Source organism: Pinus tabuliformis, chromosome 8, assembly GCF_031772625.1.
Source record: "Pinus tabuliformis cultivar Carrire ecotype Pingquan chromosome 8, CPIR1, whole genome shotgun sequence".
NCBI classification, from domain to species: domain Eukaryota; kingdom Viridiplantae; phylum Streptophyta; class Pinopsida; order Pinales; family Pinaceae; genus Pinus; species Pinus tabuliformis.
Window position 1 is genome coordinate 1,357,628,299 of NC_142294.1, and position 21,502 is coordinate 1,357,649,800.

The following is a 21,502-nucleotide window of genomic DNA, read 5'->3' on the forward strand; positions in this document are numbered from 1 at the left end:
AAAATCAGCTCCAAAGTGGCACGATGCATAGAGAATTAGGCGCGGCACATAGAGAATTTTGGCATGTTTTTCACTATACAGCTCAGAAATTCGCCTAGTTTTGACCAGTTTTGCTTTTTGATGTTACTCTTGACCTTTCATGATGCAATTTGATAACCATGATGTAATATTGGCACATTTTTACTTGTTCTAGAGGATTCATTCACTAAAAGGTGAAAATTAAATGAATGAATCAATTTCCTAGCATATAGGGGTAAGTTGTTTGACTACCTAGATTTCAGTTCCTTGTTTAGAATTGGTTGAAATAGCTCCTAGAATGATGAGCTCAACCCCTAGAGGCATGGGAAGGAATTAGGCTTGTCTATATCATGTAATTTCTCAGTCATTTTCATGGTTGGATACTTTGGATTGCTTAGATTGCTTGGCACTTCAATGTACATTTCATTTCCACAATTTTGGGAAAGGAAAGACTAGGGTTTTGCAGCATTTGTTGGGATCCATGTGGCTCTGTGTTTTGATGGCATTTTTCTCTATGTATTTGTAATTTCACTAATGTTTATGTGTATCATTTTCCATTCTCTTGTCTTTTGCAATTAAACAAATGAGTGATTAAGGTAGAATTCATTAGACTGCTATGCTCTGCCTTGATATTTTGTTTAATTCTACATGTTTTCATCTGTTTGAGGAGGAATCTTGAGACCTTCTTGCCCTCCTTGGCTCCTCACCAGTCTAATCCACCCATTCATTCAATCCAAAGCATCAAAACTACTGCCTATCTTTCCCCTACCTGAACTCTGCAAAAATCTGGCCTCATCCCCAAACCCAAAATTTGCCTGTCCCTTTTTTCCAACAAAACCCCCAAAAAACTCAAATCAAAACTTTGCACTTCATACCTAGCCTAAGATCAGTTGTTAAATCAGTCATCTCAAGCCATATTTGATTATCTTTTGCTGAGATTGACCCGGAGAGAGCCCTCTCCTGTCCTTGTAGGGCTAGCTACGAGGCTAAGCATGGTTTGATGTGGACCTAGAACCTTGTCTTTTTAGCCTGAGGAAAATCTAGGCTCTAACAGATAGAAAGCTATTTTTGTAGTATAGCACATGAAATTCCATCAAGGCATAAATAATCTAGGCTTATTTGATTGAGCATATATGGATGATCATCATTAACTCCAAGTTTCCATTAATTCAGACATATGATTTTGGTACCCTCACATTATGTGTGACATTTTCCTATGTGACATTATGTTTGACATCTTCCACTTCTTTTGTTGCTGCTTTGCTATTTTCTAATACTCCAAGGCTGAACTTAATAGGATCCCCTTCTTCATTGTCTGATGGTTTTCTGTTGTAAGCAATCTGGACATAACCAGTCTAGGATAGATTAGATTCCTTAGTCTCCAATTTTTTATGTATTGACCTTTTGATCACAGGGACAATAGCACCATCAACATTCTGTACAGGCAGGTTGTCAACACTTGCAGGGGTTTCTGAGAGGGAGAAGGCATTATTCCCTACAAAAAATGAGTGATTTCCTTTTTTTTTTAATCTCAAGTGCATCCTCTACAGTGAGCACTGGCCTGACATACATGTACTGGTTTGCAACTAATGCCAACAAGAGCATGTAGTCTAGTTCCCCAACAAACTTTGATGTCATATGCAAATGCATTGAGAAAGGCTAAAGCTGCAATTCCAAATATCTTATTATGGGTCTTTCCATATCTAACATTTTATGATAGATGTCTCCTAGAAGAAGATCCAACTCTTTTGTCTTTGAAGTATGATAAAAGTATGCTTCTTGATGTTCCTTTTCACCTACACAAGTAAACTTCATGTCTTTAATATTTTCTAATTCACTATCATCTAGTTTTAGTCTATAAAGGCACAATTGATAACCAATTTGAGGTATATACACAATGGACCCGTGTTTGGGATTATTAGCTTGGCATGGGAGGAATTTTAGCTCAAGTGCTGAAATCTCCTCAAGCAAGCCCTCGTATATTTCCTTCAATTCATCCAACTCTAGACAAATCCTGGATGCAATCATCATTCTGTATTTGTTTCTATTGCTTTGATTAAAGTCAAAGACTCCCTTTATCAGTTCAAACTTCATAGATATGGACAAGCTCAATTGTAATGCATGTAAAATTTTGTCTTACAATATTCAAATTGAACATTCCTACATGCTCATGCTATCTTTCTGAAATCCCAATTTCAAAAATTTTCCTTGTATGTAAAATGGAACTCATACTCTTTGACATTGTTGTCCAATCATCCAATGTTGATAGATAACCTGAACACCGAAATCTTGAGTAGATGTGGAATATCTTTCACATTTTTCAAAGTGTTGTGCAGGGCTGGCATCATTTCATCACAATGATGGCACAGTGGTATAGTGTTGAGATGACCATTCAAAATGTTGAGATCTAATATAGGCCTTAAGAGCCAAGTCCTTAAAAGATGTCAGTCGATGACAATGAAACAGTTGTTAAACATGCCAAATAACAAAAATCCTTCCTTTGCTTTGCCAATGCCCATGCTGCTTGGATGCTTATCAACTTGAAAAATTTGCAAGGCATCATAACCTGTAGCATCAACTTTCAGAAATTTTTTTAATGAGATCTCTGAAACCTTGTCAAATTTTATTGGTGTGGTGTCATATTCCTTCATTTCAATAGTGTTGACAAGCATCTATTGTTGTATCCTAGCAAGAAGGTCCCCAACAACACGAACTTGCACATCACTTTCAGTGTTCATCATGGAATTGAGTTGTTCATGAGCACATGCACAAACCACCAAATGCTCTTGTTCATTAAAAAATTCCAAACACTTGTTCAAATGCTTAACATGCTTCCACCTATTGTTTGGGACCTTTGAAAGTAACAACCTGTGAGCCAACCAATACTCAAGGCTTCCAGCAATTCCTAAAAAGGTAGCTATTAGATCACCATAATATAAGAGTTATCATTTCCAAAAATTTTGTAGTACATACAAAGTTCAGGTGCAATAAATAAAAAGATTTCATTGTTTATGTGATCATCTAGAGAAAACTTGAGAACCTGTTCCAAGATTGATAAGACTAAAGTGACCTGCCCATATAAGCATCTGCAAGAGCTCTAGACAAAATTTGCAGGAAAACATCTCTTTGTCATAAAAGTCTTGTTTTGAGAGCATCCTAGAGTCTACATTTGCATGGACGTCTTGAGCTAATTTCCCATTTACAATGTAGATGTAGGAGCTAGAGGATGGTAATGATTTTGCATGATATTGCTCATAGAAAATCAGTATTGCAAGGCCCCAAAGAAAACTAAAATGCAACCAGACATGTTGGTATCCAGTGAATTCATTTCTTTGGTATTTTGGGTGTAAGTGTTTCGATGCCCAAACTTCATTGGGGTTGTATCCAAAGTGCTAGATTGAAGAATAATTGGTCTGACTTCATGTAGACATGGTAGAACAATTGATCCAATGGCTATTGATTGAGTGCCATCCAGAAATACCTTGTACTCCTTTGAGAGCACACACGTATGTAGAAGTGTATGATTTTGGAGAAGCCCAATTCAACATTGTTCAAGGCGGGTTGGGTCATTTGAAAAAAATGGTACAAATGCCTGATATTCTATAATGTCAGACCTGCTCTTCATGCAACAATATGCATATGCCTTGACAACTGGGTGAGGTGCAAGAAGTCTTATTTTCACCTTACATCCAATATGTTTTACAAATGAAGGGTAATAGAGGCATCCAGATGTTAACAATGGTGATGCAACCAAAGTTTGAGTCTACCCTCTTTAGCACACAGAGGAAACTAGTCCAGGATAAATTAGATTCCTTAGTCTCCAATTTTTGATGTATTGACCTTCTGATCACAGGGACAATAGTGCCATCAACATTCTGTACAGGCAGGCTGCCAACGCTTGCAGGGGTTTCTGAGAGGGAGAAAGCATTATTCCCTACAGAAAATGAGTGCTTTCCTTCTTCTTTTTTTTTATCTCAAGTGCATCCTCTATAGTGAGCACTGGCCTAACATACATGTACTAGTGTGCAACTAATGCCAACGAGAGCATGCAGTCCAGCTCCCCAATGAACGTTGATGTCATATGCAAACACATTGAGAAAGGCTAAAGCTACAATTCCAAATCTCTTATTATGGCTCTTTCCATATCTAACATTTTATGATAGATGTCTCCTAGAAGAAGATCTGACTCTTTTGTCTTTGAAATACAATAAAAGTATGCTTCTTGATGATCCTTTTCACCTACACAAGCAAACTCTGTGTCTTTAAGATTTTCCAATTCACTATCGTCGAGTTTTAGTCCAAAAAGGCACAATTGATAACCAATTTGGGGTATATACACAATGGACCTATGTTTGGGATTATTAGCTTGGCATGGGAGGAATTTTAGCTCAAGCGCTGAAATCTCCTCAAGCAAGCCCTCGTATATTTCCTTCAATTCATCCAACTCTAGACAAATGTCAGATGCAATCATCTTTCTATATTTGTTTCTATTGCTTTGATTAAAGTCAAAGACTCCATTTATCAGTTCAAACTTCATAGATATGGACAAGCTCAATTGTAATGCATGTAAAATCCTGTCTTACAATATTCAAATTGAACATTCCTGCATGCTCATGTTGTCTTTCTAAAATCCCAATTTCAAAAATTTTCCTTGTATGTGAAATGGAACTCATACTCTTTGACATTGTTGTCCAATCATCCAATGTTGACAGATAACCTAAACACCAAAATCTCGAGTAGATGTGGAATATCTTTCACATATTTCAAAGTGTTGTGCAGGGATGACATCATTTCATCACAATGATGGAGCAGTGGTATAGTGTTGAGACGACCATTCAAAATGTTGAGATCTAATATAGGCCTTAAGAATCAAGTCCTTAAAAGATGTTAGCCCATGACAATGACACAGTTGTTAAACATGCCAAATAACAAAAATCCTTCCTTGGATTTGCCAATGCCCATGTTTCTTGGATGCTTATCAACTTGAAAAATTTGCAAGGCATCATAACCTGTAGCATCAATTTTCAAATTTGTTTAATGAGATCTATGAAACCCTATCAAATTTTATTGGTGTGGTGTCATATTTCTTCATTTCAATAGTGTTGACAAGCATCTCTTGTTGTAGCATAGCAAGAAGGTCCCCAACAACACGAACTTGCACATCACTTTCAGTGTTCATCATGGAATTGAGTTGTTCATGAGCACATTCACAAACCACCAAATGCTCTTGTTCATTCAAAAATTCCAAACACTTGTTCAAAAGCTTAGCATGCTTCAACCTATTGTTTGGGACCTTTGAATGTAACAACCTATGAGCCAACCAATACTCAAGGCTTCCAGCAATTATTGAAAAGGTAGCTATTAGATCACCATGATTAGGAATATCAGAGTTATCATTTCCAAAAATGTTGCAGTACATAAAAAATTCAGGTGCAATAAATAAAAAGATTTCATTGTTTATGCGATCATCTAGATAAAACTTGAGAACCTGTTCCAAGATTGATAAGACTAAAGTGGCTGCCCATATAAGGATCTGCAACAGCTCCAAACAAAATTCACAAGAAAGCATCTCTTTGTCATAAAAGTCTTGTTTTGAGAGCAACCTGGAGTCTACATTTGTATGGATGTCTTGAGCTAGTTTTCCATTTATAATGTAGATGTAGGAGTTGGAGGATGGTAATGATTTTGCATGGTATTGGTCACACAAAATTAGTATTGCAAGGCCCCAAAGAAAACTAAAATCTTGTATTCCCAATTGAACCATGATGCAACTAGATGTGTTGGTATCTAGTGAATTCATTTCTTTGGTATTTTGGGTGTAAGGGTTTCCATGCCCAAACTAAGTTGGGGTTGCATCCAAAGCACTAGATTGAAGAATAATTGGTTTGACTTCATGTAGATATGGTAGAACAACTGATCCAATGGCTATTGATTGAGTGCCATCCAGAAATAGCTTGTACTCCTTTGAGAGAACACACGTATGTAGAAGTGTATGATTTTGGTGAAGCCCAATACAACATTGTTCAAGGAGGGTTGGGTCATTTGACAAAAAGGGTACAAATACCTGATATTCTGTAATGTCAGGCCTACTCTTCATGCAACAATATGAATATGCCTTGAAAATTGTGTGAGCTGCAAGAAGTGTGATTTTCACCTTACATCCAATCCGTTTTACAAATGAAGGGTAATAGAGGCCTCTAGATGTTAACATTGGTGATGCAACCAAAGTTTGGGTCTGCCCTCTTTAGCACACATAGGAAACTAGTCCAGGATAGATTAGATTCCTTAGTCTCCAATTTTTTATGTATTGACCTTTTGATCACAGGGACAATAGTGCCATCAACATTCTGTACAGTCAGGCTGTCAATGCTTGTAGGGGTTTTCGAGAGGGAGAATGCATTATTCCCTACAGAAAATGAGTGCTTTCCTTTTTTTTTTAATATCTCAAGTACATCCTCTACAGTGAGCACTGGCCTTACATACATGTACTGATGTGCAACTAATGCCAACGAGAGCATGCAGTCCAACTCCCCAATGAACTTTGATGTCATATGAAAATGCATTGAGAAAGGCTAAAGCTACAATTCCAAATCTCTTATTATGGGTCTTTCCATATCTAACATTTTATGATAGATGTCTCCTAGAAGAAGATCCAACTCTTTTTTCTTTGAAGTATGATAAAAGTATGCTTCCTGATGTTCCTTTTCACCTGCACAAGAAAACTCTGTGTCTTTAAGATTTTCCAATTCACTATCGTTGAGTTTTAGTCCAGAAAGGCACAATTGATAACCAATTTGAGGTATATACACAATGGACCCGTGTTTGGTATTATTAGCTTGGCATGGGAGGCATTTTAGCTCAAGTGTTGAAATCTCCTCAAGCAAGCCCTCGTATATTTCCTTCAATTCATCCAACTCTAGACAAATGTCAGATGCAATCATCATTCTATATTTGTTTCTATTGCTTTGATTAAAGTCAAAGACTCCATTTATCAGTTCAAACTTCATAGATATGGACAAGCTCAATTGTAATGCATGTAAAATCCTGTCTTACAATATTCAAATTGAACATTCTTGCATGCTCATGTTGTCTTTCTGAAATCCCAATTTAAATTTTTTTCCTTGTATGTAAAATGGAACTCATACTCTTTGACATTGTTGTCCAATCATCCAATGTTGACAGATAACCTGGACACCAAAATCTCGAGTAGATGTGGAATATCTTTCACATATTTCAAAGTGTTGTGCATGGATGACATCATTTCATCACAATGATGGAGCAGTCGTATAGGGTTGAAACAACCATTCAAAAGGCATTAAGAATCAAGTCCTTAAAAGACATCAACCCATGACAATGAAACACTTGTTAAACATGCCAAATAACAAAAATCCTTCCTTGGCTTTGCCAATGCCCATGCTGCTTGGATGCTTATCAACTTGAAAATTTGTAAGGCATCATAACCTATAACATCAATTTTCAGAAATTTGTTTAATGAGATCTCTGAAACCCTGTCAAATTTTATTGGTGCAGTGTCATATTCCTTCATTTCAATAGTGTTGACAAGCATCTCTTGTTGTAGCATAGCAAGAAGGTCCCCAACAACACGAACTTGCACATCACTTTTAGTGTTCATCATGGAATTGAGTTGTTCATGAGCACATGCACAAACCACCAAATTCTCTTGTTCATTTAAAAATTCCAAACACTTGTTCAAAAGCTTAGCATGATTCAACCTGTTGTTTGGGACCTTTGAAAGTAACAACTTGTGAGCCAGCCAATACTCAAGGCTTCCAACAATTCTTTAAAAGGTAGCTATTAGATCACCATGATTAGGAATATTAGAGTTATCATTTCCAAAAATGTTGTAGTACATACAAATTTCAAGTGCAATAAATAAAAGGATTTCATTGTTTATGCGATCATCCGGATAAAACTTGAGAACTTGTTGCTAAAGGGATTAATGCACGGTGTATGGAGAATGAAGGGACCCTCAAGGGTCTTCTTGGGACCCTTGGTAGACTGTAAGATTATCTACAGCTATCACAAAGATACATGCATGTCCATATTCAATAACTAACTATCAAAGCAAGACAGAATCATTACCTTGAGTCTCCATGTAGAGTTGCTGGAGAGTGCAAAGAAGCTAGGTAGAAGTCCCCTAAGCCAGCTCCAGATCAAGTCATGCACATAAAAGAGACAAGTGTAATCACATCATAAAACCTTGATAATAAATGTATGAATATACAAAGGACATCTAGTTACACATAACTAAGCTACTCATGCTAAAAGACATTGAATAAACATATAAACGAATTATAGTAACAACACCATGGAGTAGACAGTACACTGCAGTTCTATATTAATATCAAAAGATTGATTATAACCATCAGTTGCATTAGCCTTCCCTTACCTCTCCAACTCCTCTCTCTCTCTCCCTTCTTACCAAATTTATATGCTTAAGTCTGAGACTCTATTTGAGAATCAAGTAAGCTATCATTTCAAATGATCTGACCTCTTTCACAATAGCCCTAGCTTTGCTTATGTAGCATGTGAGGTTAGGGTTGACAAGTTTCTCCATGAGTTTCCTTAGGTAAAAGCAATTATGTTACCATTCTTTTGAGCTCTTTCGCATTTGCCTACTTCACTAGGATTAGAAATCCCCCAAATAGGTCAAACTTGGCTGTTTCCTTTTCTTTTCTGAGTTTATTTAGGAGAGAATATAGGGATATTTCTTAGTCAATCTTCTCCTTTAACCCTTATATCTTCATTAGGGTTCACTAACGTTGCTCCCGAGGTAACAAGTAGAGTTACTTGGGTCACTAACGCTCGCTTAGGCTTGCTGAGAAGCTTTATAAAGCATGTTGCTAGTGTATAGACAATGTTAGCTTGGAACAAGGCTTGTGAACTTGGTCATTGATTCAATCATCATGTATTTTCCCTCTAAACTAATGAGGAGGTCATTTTCCTATATAACAGATGCCTCCTAAAGTGTGAGATCAGAGGCTGCAACGATGGTCGAAACACTTTATACTTAACTATTATATTCCTTCTTGACAAAAAGAGAGAGAGGATCAGAGCTTCGGGTGGTACGGGAAACCTGATACAACACATATATAAAACAACTAAAATCATGTCCTAAGTCAGGAATTCCCACGCTCAGTAGCTATGTTAGAGTAATTTTCTCAATGAAGAGATATGACAAGTCTAGCCATCGATAAGCATAATGCAGATCCACTATCATAATAGGACCATTCTAATGAGTTGTCTCCAAAAAATAATATACGCAACTTGGGAGAGGAAACAAGGCTGAGTGATGCAAGCCTCTACCCAAGGTCTTGATTTCCGCTTCACCAAACAACATATATCGATGCATGTGAATATATGCATTGATGTCGAACATGCAAGAAATTGTATGATTACCAGTCAATAATGGAGAGCGTTAATAGACACGAGGAAGGCCACCAATAATGGTGATGGTCTCCAAGATGCACAGTACAATCTAGCGAGTGTGAAAAATGTTTTTGTCGTCGAACACTTGTAGAATCATTTAACTAGGAGCTAATAATGAGAACCCCTGATCAAACACAACGTGACCTACCACTGATGTCTACAAGTACCAAGGCATTGAATGTGTTTTTGGGTCGTCTTCCTAGATAGAGTGTTGAAGTTGATAGGAAGAGTCCTATCAAAAGGTAGGCAATAATGTGCCCTACATCAATCGACATGAAACGAGACAAGAATGATTTTTTTTTTGAGGAATCTTTGAGAATTGGTTCAAAGCGACAGAGGGCATGATGAAAGAATATGCTTGATGGGTTGATGGAGGAAATAGAAGAAAAAAGGTTTTCCCTTGAACAATAGAAGGCATGATAATGGTTTTAACCATGCAGCACTAGACTCATGAACACCAAAGAGTCTTAGGATACAAAGATGCAAGAACATCGGAGTATTTAGGCTAAACTCATAGGATGGTAAGATTCATATTGAGAGGCTGTCACAAGGAAGGTTTATTTGAGGGAGTGTGATGTTCAAGGGAACGACTGCTGCCAATGCACACTTTCAAATACTGAACACAGTTGTATTGTCCACTTTCCCCATTTGATTAGTTTAGTGAGTCCAGAAGGGTAAACTCATCGATCTTTTCATATTTTAAGAGTCTAAAAAGGACCGTAAAAAGAGCGACCCTATGCCCTATCTGATTAGTTTAATGAGTCTAGATAGGAAAATGCGTTGATCTTTTCATGTTTTAAGATTCTAAAAAGGATCGTAAAAAGAGTGACTCTACACCTTGTTTGTTTAATTTAATGAGTCCAGACAAGACAACTCAATGGTATTTTCATATTTTAGAGAGTCTGAAAAGATCATAAAGAACGACTCCATGGTGGTCCCTTTGTCATAGTTTTTAACCATGTGTGACAAAAGTTTAATAGTATACCTGGATCAGTTACTTTTCCATGAGTTAATCTACTGAATCCAGATAAAGAGAAACCTATGATCAATAGATGTTTACCTCATTTTGTTACATGTACAAGTAGACAAACTAAACTAGATATTCGTTGTGAATTTTTAATGAGTCATGCGATGACAAACTCAATGCCTTCATCGAATTTTAACGAGTCAAATGAAGAAAACTAAAAGTATATTTTTTATTTTAGTGAGTAAGGAAAAAGAGGTAAAAGAACTTCTCATTCCTTCTTCGTAGATTTAATGAGCCCAAAGAAGGGAAAAACTCGGGAATTTTTTTATTTAGGAGCAAGAAATGGTCCCAAAAAAGCAAGTGCTTTTTTTGTTGCCGTAGATTTTTAATGAACTTGGTGACAAAAACTCAGATTTTCCAATTTAACAAGAGATAAAAGTACCTAAAAGAATGCTCGTATCATATTCATAAGTTTTTAACGAGCCTAAAGAAAAAAACTCAGTATTTTTCTGGTTTTATGAGTGAGACAAAAGCACCTAAAAAGAATTTTCAAATGATCTTTTTCAGCTTATTGAGCTAGAAAAAGAGTGAAAAAGAGTTGATTGGACCATCGTCGTATGTGTTTAACTAGCCCAACAATGAAAAACTCGAGGATTTTTCGATTTAAGAGTGAGAAAATATCTCGTAAAAGAAAGCGCTCATTGAGAACTACATGCAGTGATTGTTGCCATTCATTCCTGAAAGTACTTTCATAAAAAAGGCGGAAAAAAGCAGCAATTCCTGTCAATATGGGGTCATGCATGATAAAAATCATGGGGAATGGACTACTTCCTCTTTAATGATTTCAATATATCATGTCTCCAAAAATAAATATAAGAAATTTCTTGAGCTTTCACATTCACCATTTTCACTATTTGAGAACTGTGAGAGCATTTTGGAGCCAAAGAGGAGCATATTTTCCATGCACAATTGCAGGAGATCCAGGCGACCATTCGACATGCTGTCAGTCCTAGGTAGATGTGAAAACCTTAATCTTTGCATTAATTAACCTTTATTAGTATTTTTTGGGGTGGATTTTGTAGTTTTGGGGAGCCCTAAATTAGTATTTGCACACTAACACCCTCTGGCAGGCCTGCAAGGAGCGTTAAAGACCCTTTACGACCTACTAGAGGGAGTTAATCCTCCCTGTGTACCACTGGGGGGAGAGTTAAAGCTTTAGAACGTATTTTACAATCCCATGCAGTGATTCCTGAAGCTTTTTTGTCCCATTTTGACTAATTTTTGGGTTGTTTTGCACAGGTTTCAGGCCATTATGACTAGCCTATGGAGAGAATGGGCCAATGACAGCCAGGAATTGCTGATGTGAAATGATTGAGCATGCATACTTGCATTGCGCCACTATGGTTTGCTGAAGTATGCAAAGTTGGACTTGATGAAATGGTAGGAGGACTTGTTGAGATGGATTATCCAGTGCTAGGATGAACATGAGCAAGTGTTTAGGATTCTAGATCATGAGTTGGCCATTGACCGCGATGATATTTATTTTTTGACTGGTTTGTCTTGCTGAGGAGCACATGTAAACTTGACCGAGGGTAGGCCTGATCCTCGATCCACCCTAGAGTTGGTTCAATCTTAGTGTATCACTGAGAGTGGACTCATTAGCAATAGAGTCCCCATAGAGAGGATTAGGTCTAGATCTATGAGGGCCATTTTATGGTTGATTCTGCATTTGGCAGAGTCAAAGAGTCCCCATGTTGCAACAACGGCCCAACTATTGCTTGCAATTGAATGTGTCCAACTTCAGATGTTCGACTGGTGTGAAGCAGTGCTTCCCCATTTGAAGGCATAATTGACCGGATGCAAGACTCGAACCCAACAGAGCTTTGGGTATGGCACTCTCATTGTCTCAATCATACTTGAGAGGGTACCTGTTATGCACCCAAGGATGAGCTTAGGTCCCTTTGATCCAAGGGAGCTGAGACAAGGGCGATGGGCATCACTTGATCCTCACACAGGAGGAGGACCTATTCGACACTTCTTCAAGGAAGAGTTCTTCGATTGGCTTCGTGGCCATATTGTGATGATTGACAACTATGCCTATGAGGGCATGGAATTCACCAGTGACTCTGACTTGATGTTGCCTCCTGGGACCAACTGGGGTCCTCAAGATGAGAATGGTGTTTTAGAGTACTTAAAGTATTTATGAGCTTTTTAATATTATGTTATGTTTTTGTTGACTTTATGGGTGAACTAGTACTTCCATGAAGCCTTTTTCTTGACACATATGTGGCACCATTACGACCTGTAGGTGAACCTCACCATATGAGGTGGGGAGGCCAACTAAATATTGGGGGGGGGGGGGGGTGATGCTGATAGTTTTTGCGAGGTTCTGAGGAACCTCGAGGGCTTGAGCATGGGTGTGCCCCCCTTCTTATGAGGGAGATCCCCGCTCAGATGTAGCAACACAAAATTGGTGTTCCTGAGCAGTTTCTGGTTCCTCTTCAGAGGATAGATAAAGCAGTGTTATCATTTTAGGTGCAGTAGACTCTATTTAGCAGGAGCTTTGGCATAGCTAGTGGGTGTTTATAGCTAGGCTTAGTAGCCATTTTGTACATAAAACACCCAAGTTTTGGAATATTTTGATGTAAAAGATTGGATTTGATCTATATATATCTACAAATGTTTTGGTATTTTATGATGTAAATGTTTTTAAAGTGTCTTTTGTAAATTTTTAACTCTGTAAATTTTTACTTTTCATACATGTATCTATAGCGAATAAGACAGATGCCAATCTAACACATAGTTTGCCAATGAATCAGCAACTGTATTAAATTCTATAGGAATGTGCTCATATGTGAAAACTTCAAATTTACATTCCAAGAGTCGTACGCTTAAATAATGACGTAAAAAGTTTGGATTACGGATGTGATAACGATTTTTCAAATGCATAACAACAAGATGAGAGTCTAACCTGACCACTAGATTGGAGATGTCCCTTGATGAAACTTCAGTAAGAAGTGAAATTACAGACATGTTCTCAGCAATATTGTTGGTGGCAGTACCAAGAAAGACTCCCCCAGAACAAAACAGTTCCGACTTAGGTGTGTAAATGACCCAAGCAGTTGATGCAATGTGTCGTGTGTGACGACTGGCACCATCCGCGTATCCTACGTATGCTAAGGGTAATGAAGGCATCTGCATTATGAGAAATATGTATGAGACAAATACTTCAATAAATACCAAAACAATCCAATCACATCAAAAAAGAAGACAGCTTATAAATACATAAAATTACAAAGCACATGCCTAGTGCAATACTAGGCATAACACTTTTTCAGATAGAACCTACTTTGGGGCTCAGCAAGCAGGACTCCTTCCCAGTATTGAAGTTCATATGCCCCTTTCGAGAGGGATTTTTTGACAACATATGGATTGAGCCATAAGGGTTGAAGCGTTCATGCCCTTGTGGTAAAGTAAAATTATAAGTGCAGACATGAACGAATTCCTCTAGCCTGATGATGGGTCTAGCCACAATAGATACATTCTATGGGATATTTCCTTAGGTTATAACCAATTAAGAGGGCTTACCTCTTAGTCTTCTTATCTTGTTTGGTGATGTCATTGCTTGCTTGCTCTATTTATCTCTCGCTTCCTTCTTCAAGCACCTGAAACAAGTAAACAACAACAAACAACAAACGTGACAATAGACAAATTGTAATTCAACCTACTTAACAAGTCAAGAAACATTAAGCCATGAATATATAAGATGAAAAAACAAGTAGGAAATCAATCGATAGTTGCATATATTAATATCAAAGAGAGATTAGGACATTTGTCTTGACGTTGCAGTCCTCTTCTGACAAGACCAGGTTACCACACACTTCTGCTAGTATTCCATGATGGCCTCAATCAACAATAGTTTTAAGGATATTCCCTTTAGGCTTCACTCCAACCAAATCACACTTATCGATCACACAACTAGATTGCTACAACTAGTAATAGCTTGTTGTCTACTCCAAACCAAAATAGCATAATAACACCAACATCAACACTAAGGGAGGTTTATATAGGAAAAATGGATGGGAGATGGATCCTCTTCTCATGGGAGAAGGGCTTATCCCTTGAGGTAGTTCCATCATTGTAGGGGAGAGGAGCCCAAACTGACATCCTCGACTCCATTCGGTCAAACCATTTACCATACTTTCGTTACGAAGCTTCTAGAGCTGGAAGCTTCGACTCTTTATTTAAAAAGCTTTCCATAAGAGGACAGATGCGACTGGAAGAAAGCTTAGTCACTCGAGTCAGTGCTAGGAGTAGTGCTAATCTCTGCATATCGGCACGGGGGAGACAAAGGTAATTAGTGTCGGTCTTGTAAACTGGGCAAAATAGAAGTTTCAGTGGAAACAATGCAAAAGGGAATTGATTTGCTTATGAAGAGGGACACAATGGGAGTTTATTCATGAAGGCAAAGCATGCGGGGTTAACTGTAGATGTCCTCCAAGATCAATGAATAGGGAGAATAGGGAAAGTGACAAAGTGTTGTGTAACAGATGCCCCCTAAAGCGTGAAGGCCGAACTGGAGTGAGGGATGAAATGCTTTATAAATCAGTGCAGGGAATGGTCTGTCATCGGAAAACCTACAAGCAAGTATAGATACATATACATAAAATGAGATCTATATCAAATGATACATAAATTGTGGCATGGACATAGCCATCCAGAGAATGATCATGTAAATGGATCCAGGTATGGGCGCAACCATCCGTCAAAGAGGATCATATATGATAACTCACGGTCTAGTCGCAGCCAACCATCTGAAAAAGACATGCATATCATCATAACAATGTCACACCACTTTGCAACCTGGAATTTTGTGATCTGAGTCCAGGATCTTGCGCTCCAACACAACCTGATCAAAGTACAAATTCTAACATGTGAATAGATGTGTTAATGTCGAACATGCTAGAAATTCACTTGATTACCATTCGATGATGGAAACTGTTAACAAGCGCAAGAGAAACCACCAATAATAACAATGGTCCTCAAGGTACTATTAGCACAATCCATGAAATGTGAATAGAGGAACTGAATTCGAACACCCGTGAAATCACTCAATCAAAAGCCAATGATGTGAACTTGTCATTGAGTGAAAATAACTTGCCATTAGGGCATGCAATCTCTAAGGTACTAGAAATCAGTCTCTCGGTCAACTTCTTAGATAATGAATTGAAGTCGATGAAAAGTGACCATGTCGATGGAGGGCCATAATGAATCCCACACCATCAACGCGAGACAAGAGGATGCAAAATGATTTTGGATGATACATAGAATCAGAGATAAGTGTAACTGCAGAAGGACAACTCTTGAACATATCAGTGACACAACCGGAAGTTTGGCAGCTTTTGGATCCATGGGATTGGTGGTCATGGCAGAGATAAAATGGAAGGAAAAAATGAATGTCCCAAACCTAGGAAGGTCAACGATACAAAGGAGGATATCCCAACCCGACACGAAGAAAAGAGTGTCATGTTTAAGAGTGAGTTGCCAACAAAGGTGTAACTCAGTATCTTTTTCATGTTTAGAGAGTTTGAAAAAGATACGTAAAAGAAAACTCCACATGGTCCCTTTTAATACGTTTGTGTCCCTCGAGCCTGAAAAGGTAGAAAACAATACTTTAGAGAACTGCTTGACCATTTCAGTCAAGGAGTACCCTTTTCATAAATAGTGCCTCCCAGCCTGAAAAATTGGTAAAATCATATTAGGCACATAACATTTCACATCCATTAATAGGTTCGAAATGACAAGTGCTCGACCACATTTTCTCTTTTAAAGGGTCAGAAAAGAGCTGAAAATAGACTCCCCGTTTTATTTTCTTTTACGAGTCAAAATGGAAAAACACTCGAAAATATTTTCATATAAGTTTAACGAGTCAAGGAAAGAGCTAAAACATGACTCGTCATGGAGGAATGAGTGGTATAAAAGGTAGCCACTGGTTTTGACAATGATGGAACTTCTCAAACATGTAATGGTCAAGAGGCTAGCTAATAAAACCACTCATCGTTGCGGTCCCTCAGGAAAGGAAAAACACCCAAGTGAAAGCATATGATCAACCAAAGAGATGGTGGTGATGGAATGAAACAAACAAGGCTTATCTAGTAGAAATCAATTGATAAAAAGGTAATCATGAGACATAAATCAGGCATGGGTTCATTTTTACACAAGCTTGAACCATGGATAAATTTTCTTGGGTTCAATTTCATGTTTACAAAGCTTGAAATGAAAAACTATGCTTGCTATAAGTTTGCATGCCCCCAGCATAATGACTCAAATAAGGTACATGCCCCTCAAGCTTCATTTTAGTCAAATAGGTGGATGGAATGAAGGTTCACTTTCGAGATCGTGGAAAGACTCGACTAGGATTTTACGAGATCTTAATCAAAGACTCGATTTGGAAATCACAGGTGCTTCATTTTTTAATGAGGTTGAAATAATAAAAGAACTATCCTCAGACATTTGTTTCATTTTTAATTAGGTTGATACAGGAAGAAATTATCCTCAAACTCCTTGTTTCATTTTTTAAGGAGCTTGATAGAAGAACATGAACCATGCTCCGACCCCTTGTTTCATTTTTTAACGAGCTTGACACAAGACAAGGAACTATTCTCATCAGTTGTTTCATTTTTTAATGAGGTTGACACAAGACCAGGAACTATCCTCACAACTCATGTTCATGAATCATACGATAACATGTCTCCCAAGAGGTCTTCACTGTATGGGAGAACCACACTTTGGGAGGAATACTGTTAACCGGTACAAATGATAGATCAGGTTCCAATGCCCCCAGTACATAGTGTACTATATTGTTTGTGTGATCATTACTAGATGTGGAGATGGAACAGGTAGCCACATAATTGACCTGTGGTGGAGAGGGTACTACTTGCAAACAAGAGACAATAGGGGATGATGGTTACAAAGGAGGCACCTAGTGGCTAATGAATGACAATTGATCAATGGTCACTATTCTCCCTTCATGCGGAAAACAAACCACACGGAAAAGTGAATAAATAAGAGCTCCCATGACATAAACATAGTCGCGTCCAAGGAGAAGATTAAAATCTAAGAGTCCTTGGACTACCATCATGTTTATATAGACAGTCTTTGCTCCCAAAGTAATAGGGAACTTCGGAAGGATTCCCAAGGGCTGACTGGTTCCTCCATTGAAAGCCAACAGATTCTGGGTGGCAGGCACAAGTTGTGGGGAACTCAAATCTTGCCAAGTAGTAGAAGACATGATGCTAACAAACGTGCATTCCTCTAATATAGTGCCAAGTACTACCATATTATAGGCTTGTACAGTGATTTGGAAAGGCACATAATATGGGATGCGGAAATTAGTCAATGGATCCCAATCGAAAGAGATGACAAAAATACTTGGTGGGGGTATCATATGACTACCCCCATGCTATATAAGAATAGGAGAATGACTCTCCTGAACAACTGGGATGGGACGTTCACTCTTCTATTCATGAGAATGTGAGGAGATAAGAAGAACATGAGCAATATGATCACTACTCTCTTTGGGAATAGAGTGAACAACTGAAGGTAGCGCCAAGTCACACTCTTTTCGACCAATGGTTGATCAAGATCAGACACAAGAGAGTCTCCCTTAGGAAGAGAAGGACATGTAAGAGATGAATCCAATTCAATCTCTTTACCAACCGGGAGAGGGTCAGAAGAAATCCTTTGATAACCAATAGGAAGTTGGGGTTGAGGAGCTATAAGGTTTTCCAAAACTTTGGAAGCTTTATCCATAAGAGGACGAAGGTGAAGAATATGATCTCCTTCACATAACCTACAGGGGAATCTAATATTTCCATTCTTCTTACCATCATCAGGTGAAGGTGTAGCATCAACATGATCTCCATAGGTTGACGGGGATAGTCGGTTCAGGTCTTGAGACCATACCTCTAAGACTTTGGGAATGCCAAGATAGTCTCGAAGGAGATGGTCATCCTTACACAACTTGCAAGGGAATCTTATCTTTCACAAAGGAAGCTCAAAATATTTGTCTATGGGAGGTGCATTTGGAGTAACAGCTACATGGTTGGCCTCTCACTTATCTAACTTCTTCTTCTTCATCTTATTGTTCTTCTTCTTAGCCTCCTAGTTACTGGATTTCAAACTTTCACTAGGCGAAGTAGAAGAGTAAGAAGAAGAAATAGGGGAAGAAGGGGGGAGTTAAACCTTAGAATAAATGTGATGTGATTCAAATGAAGGAGATGGCAGGGGAGGATTTGGGACACTTGGGACCATCGAGGTCAAAAATAACGAGACGGGAGAACCAATGGTTAACCCAGGGAGGGACAACATTGCCATATAAGGAGCACCAACATTTCCAAAACAAGGAAAAGAACCAGGATTGCCATCCTATGGGAACCCTTGACTAGTAGACTCTAGGAATGTTGCCATTGGAATCAGCTTTTAAAGAAATAATAAGGAATATAACTTTAACTAGGAATATTTCATGGGTAGTTAATTTTAAGACACTGAAACAAAACTTTTCCTTTTCATATTTTAAGAGTCGAGAAAAGGACGAAAGGTGACTTTATCACTTTCGATTTTAAACGAGCTCGAAAGGACAAGTGCTTGGGTGATATTTTAAATTTAAAGAGTCAAAAATGTCGAATGACCACTCAAGATAATCTAGGCAAAAGGATTACCAGGCAACCGTGAACTACAGAATACCTCTCAGCGAACTGCGAAGTACGGGCAAGCAATCTCCCTGTTGTGTTCAGTGTATCACGTTTACAAGGTGGATTACTCAGCTTCAAATGGATAAAGGATCACAAACCTTGTGGGGTCTCCCTTTATATACATGACTATACGGGGAGCACAAGTTTGTACTAGTGTTGTCTAATGCCAAAGTGAATGACAACTTCTAGGTTTAAAGACGCCAGAACACGTATCTAGCCTAGACCACTAAATGTGAGTGTTCAGTTTCAATACTTCCTTAGGTTAATTCAATAAATTTTAATGGTTGATCTTGATTTAGGTTTCAATTACAAGGCCCTACTGTTGTCATCTGGAAAAACTCCTACATGCAGCTATATGAGAAAAGAGATCTTTGTCTTCGATGAAAGTTAATATTAAGTGAGAGATAGGGAACACAAAATCAATGCAACAATCAAAGAATGAAATCTTTCTCTAAAAAATATCCTAAATACATTGAATCTTTCTATAACAACAAAAGAAGTTTCATTTCATTTCCTATGCTTATGATGATGCAATTCTAGCTTCTCAATGATGCTACTAATGCAATATTTTCGCTTAAGTAAACTAAAATGATGTTCTTCTTTTCATAAAATTCAAAATGAATATTTCACATAAAGCACTTTAATGAAAATTTTCACAATTCCGAACAAACAACTATCAATGAAATCCAAAGCATGATAAAAGAAACTAAAAACAACTTCTTCCCTGAATAGAACAAACCAAACACATAAATGCTTCAATTGAAAAACCAAGCAATGTAATCTATGCTTGGAAAGAGAAAAGAGACACTTGAAATAAGAGAACAAATGAGACTCTTTCACTCATTCTATTAAAAATGAAGCAAACAAAGCATCCTAGTCACTTCTGGGAGGAAGAAGAGAGTCTGAGGATCAAGACACACTAGCACTGGAATGGGAGAAATTTAGATAGATATAGATATATATATATATATATATATATATATATATATATATATATATATATATATATATATATATATATATATATATATATATATATATATATATATATATATATATATATATTGAACTTAGATACTGAAGTGACTTTTGGTCCAAAAGTAGCGTCGATCGACATGATTTTCAAGATAAAACTAGCGTTGATAGGCCTGATCGGCGCGATTTTTTAGCCAAAAATAGCACTGATCAAGGGATTCAAAGAAAAAATAAAAAGGAACTTCACACAAGACTAGACTTAACACATTAGAGGGTGGGCTAAACCAAGCAAGCACACAAAGCAAGCTAAATGATTCTTTCTAGTCAGGGAGAAAACGGTCTAAAAGGCTTACGTGATCAAAATCATAAGAGGAAAACACACTAGTCAAGATTGGGGACAAACCCTAATCTTCACAGATAGGCATCAACGTTACTACCTAACTGACAACAAGTTCTAGAGGCTGGTCAGCGCAACTATTTCTCAGCAACTCGCACTGATCAGCATGACTGTTAGTGAATTAAGTGCATTGATCAAGGGAGCCAAGGAATTTTTTTTTTTTTTGAAACAAGGACCAGATCTGCTACTATGAATTTTAGATTGAAGCTATTAAGTAAGAGAAAGAAACAGGACCAAAGGGAAGAAGTGGAACTAGAAAAGTTCTCACGAAATCATGAAATCCAAGACAAACAAAAGGATTGGGATCCCGAGTGGAGTCGCCAATTTGTGGTGAAGTAAAATTATAAGTGCAAACATGAACAAATTCCTTTAGCCCGATGATGGGTCTAGCCACAATAGATACATTCTATGGAAGATTTCCTTAGGTTAGAACCAATTAAGAGGGTCTACCTCTTAGTCTACTTATCCTATTTGATGATGTCCTTGTTTGCTCACTCCAGCTATCTCTCGCTTCCTTCTTCAAGCACCTGAAACAAGTAAACAACAACAAACAACAAATGTGACAATAGACAAATTGTAATTCAACCTACTTAACAAGTCAAGAAACATTAAGCCATGAATATGTAAGATAAAAAAACATGTAGGAAATCAATCAATACTTGCATATATTAATATCAAAGAGAGATTACAACCATTTGCATTGACATTGCAGTCCTCCTCTGACAAGACTAGGTTCCAACAGACTTTTGTTAGCATTCCATGATGGCCTCAATCAACAATAGTTTTAAGGCTCTTGCCTTTAGGCTTCACTCCAAACCAAATCACACTTATCCCTCACACAACTAGATAGCTACAACTTTTAATAGCTTGTTGTCTACTCCAAACCAAAATATCATAAGCACACCAACATCAACACTAACACTAACACTAGCTTGTGCTTGG

General features: G+C 37.7%; 2 pseudogenes; both read right to left on the minus strand.

Moving 5' to 3' along the window:
* Positions 1-1,506: 1,506 nt before the first annotated feature.
* Positions 1,507-3,173, minus strand: LOC149240525 (DNA mismatch repair protein MSH5 pseudogene; annotated as a pseudogene).
* A 779-nt stretch (positions 3,174-3,952) lies between these two features.
* LOC149240526 (DNA mismatch repair protein MSH5-like) overlaps positions 3,953-21,502 on the minus strand; it is a 32,238-nt pseudogene continuing 14,688 nt past the window's right edge.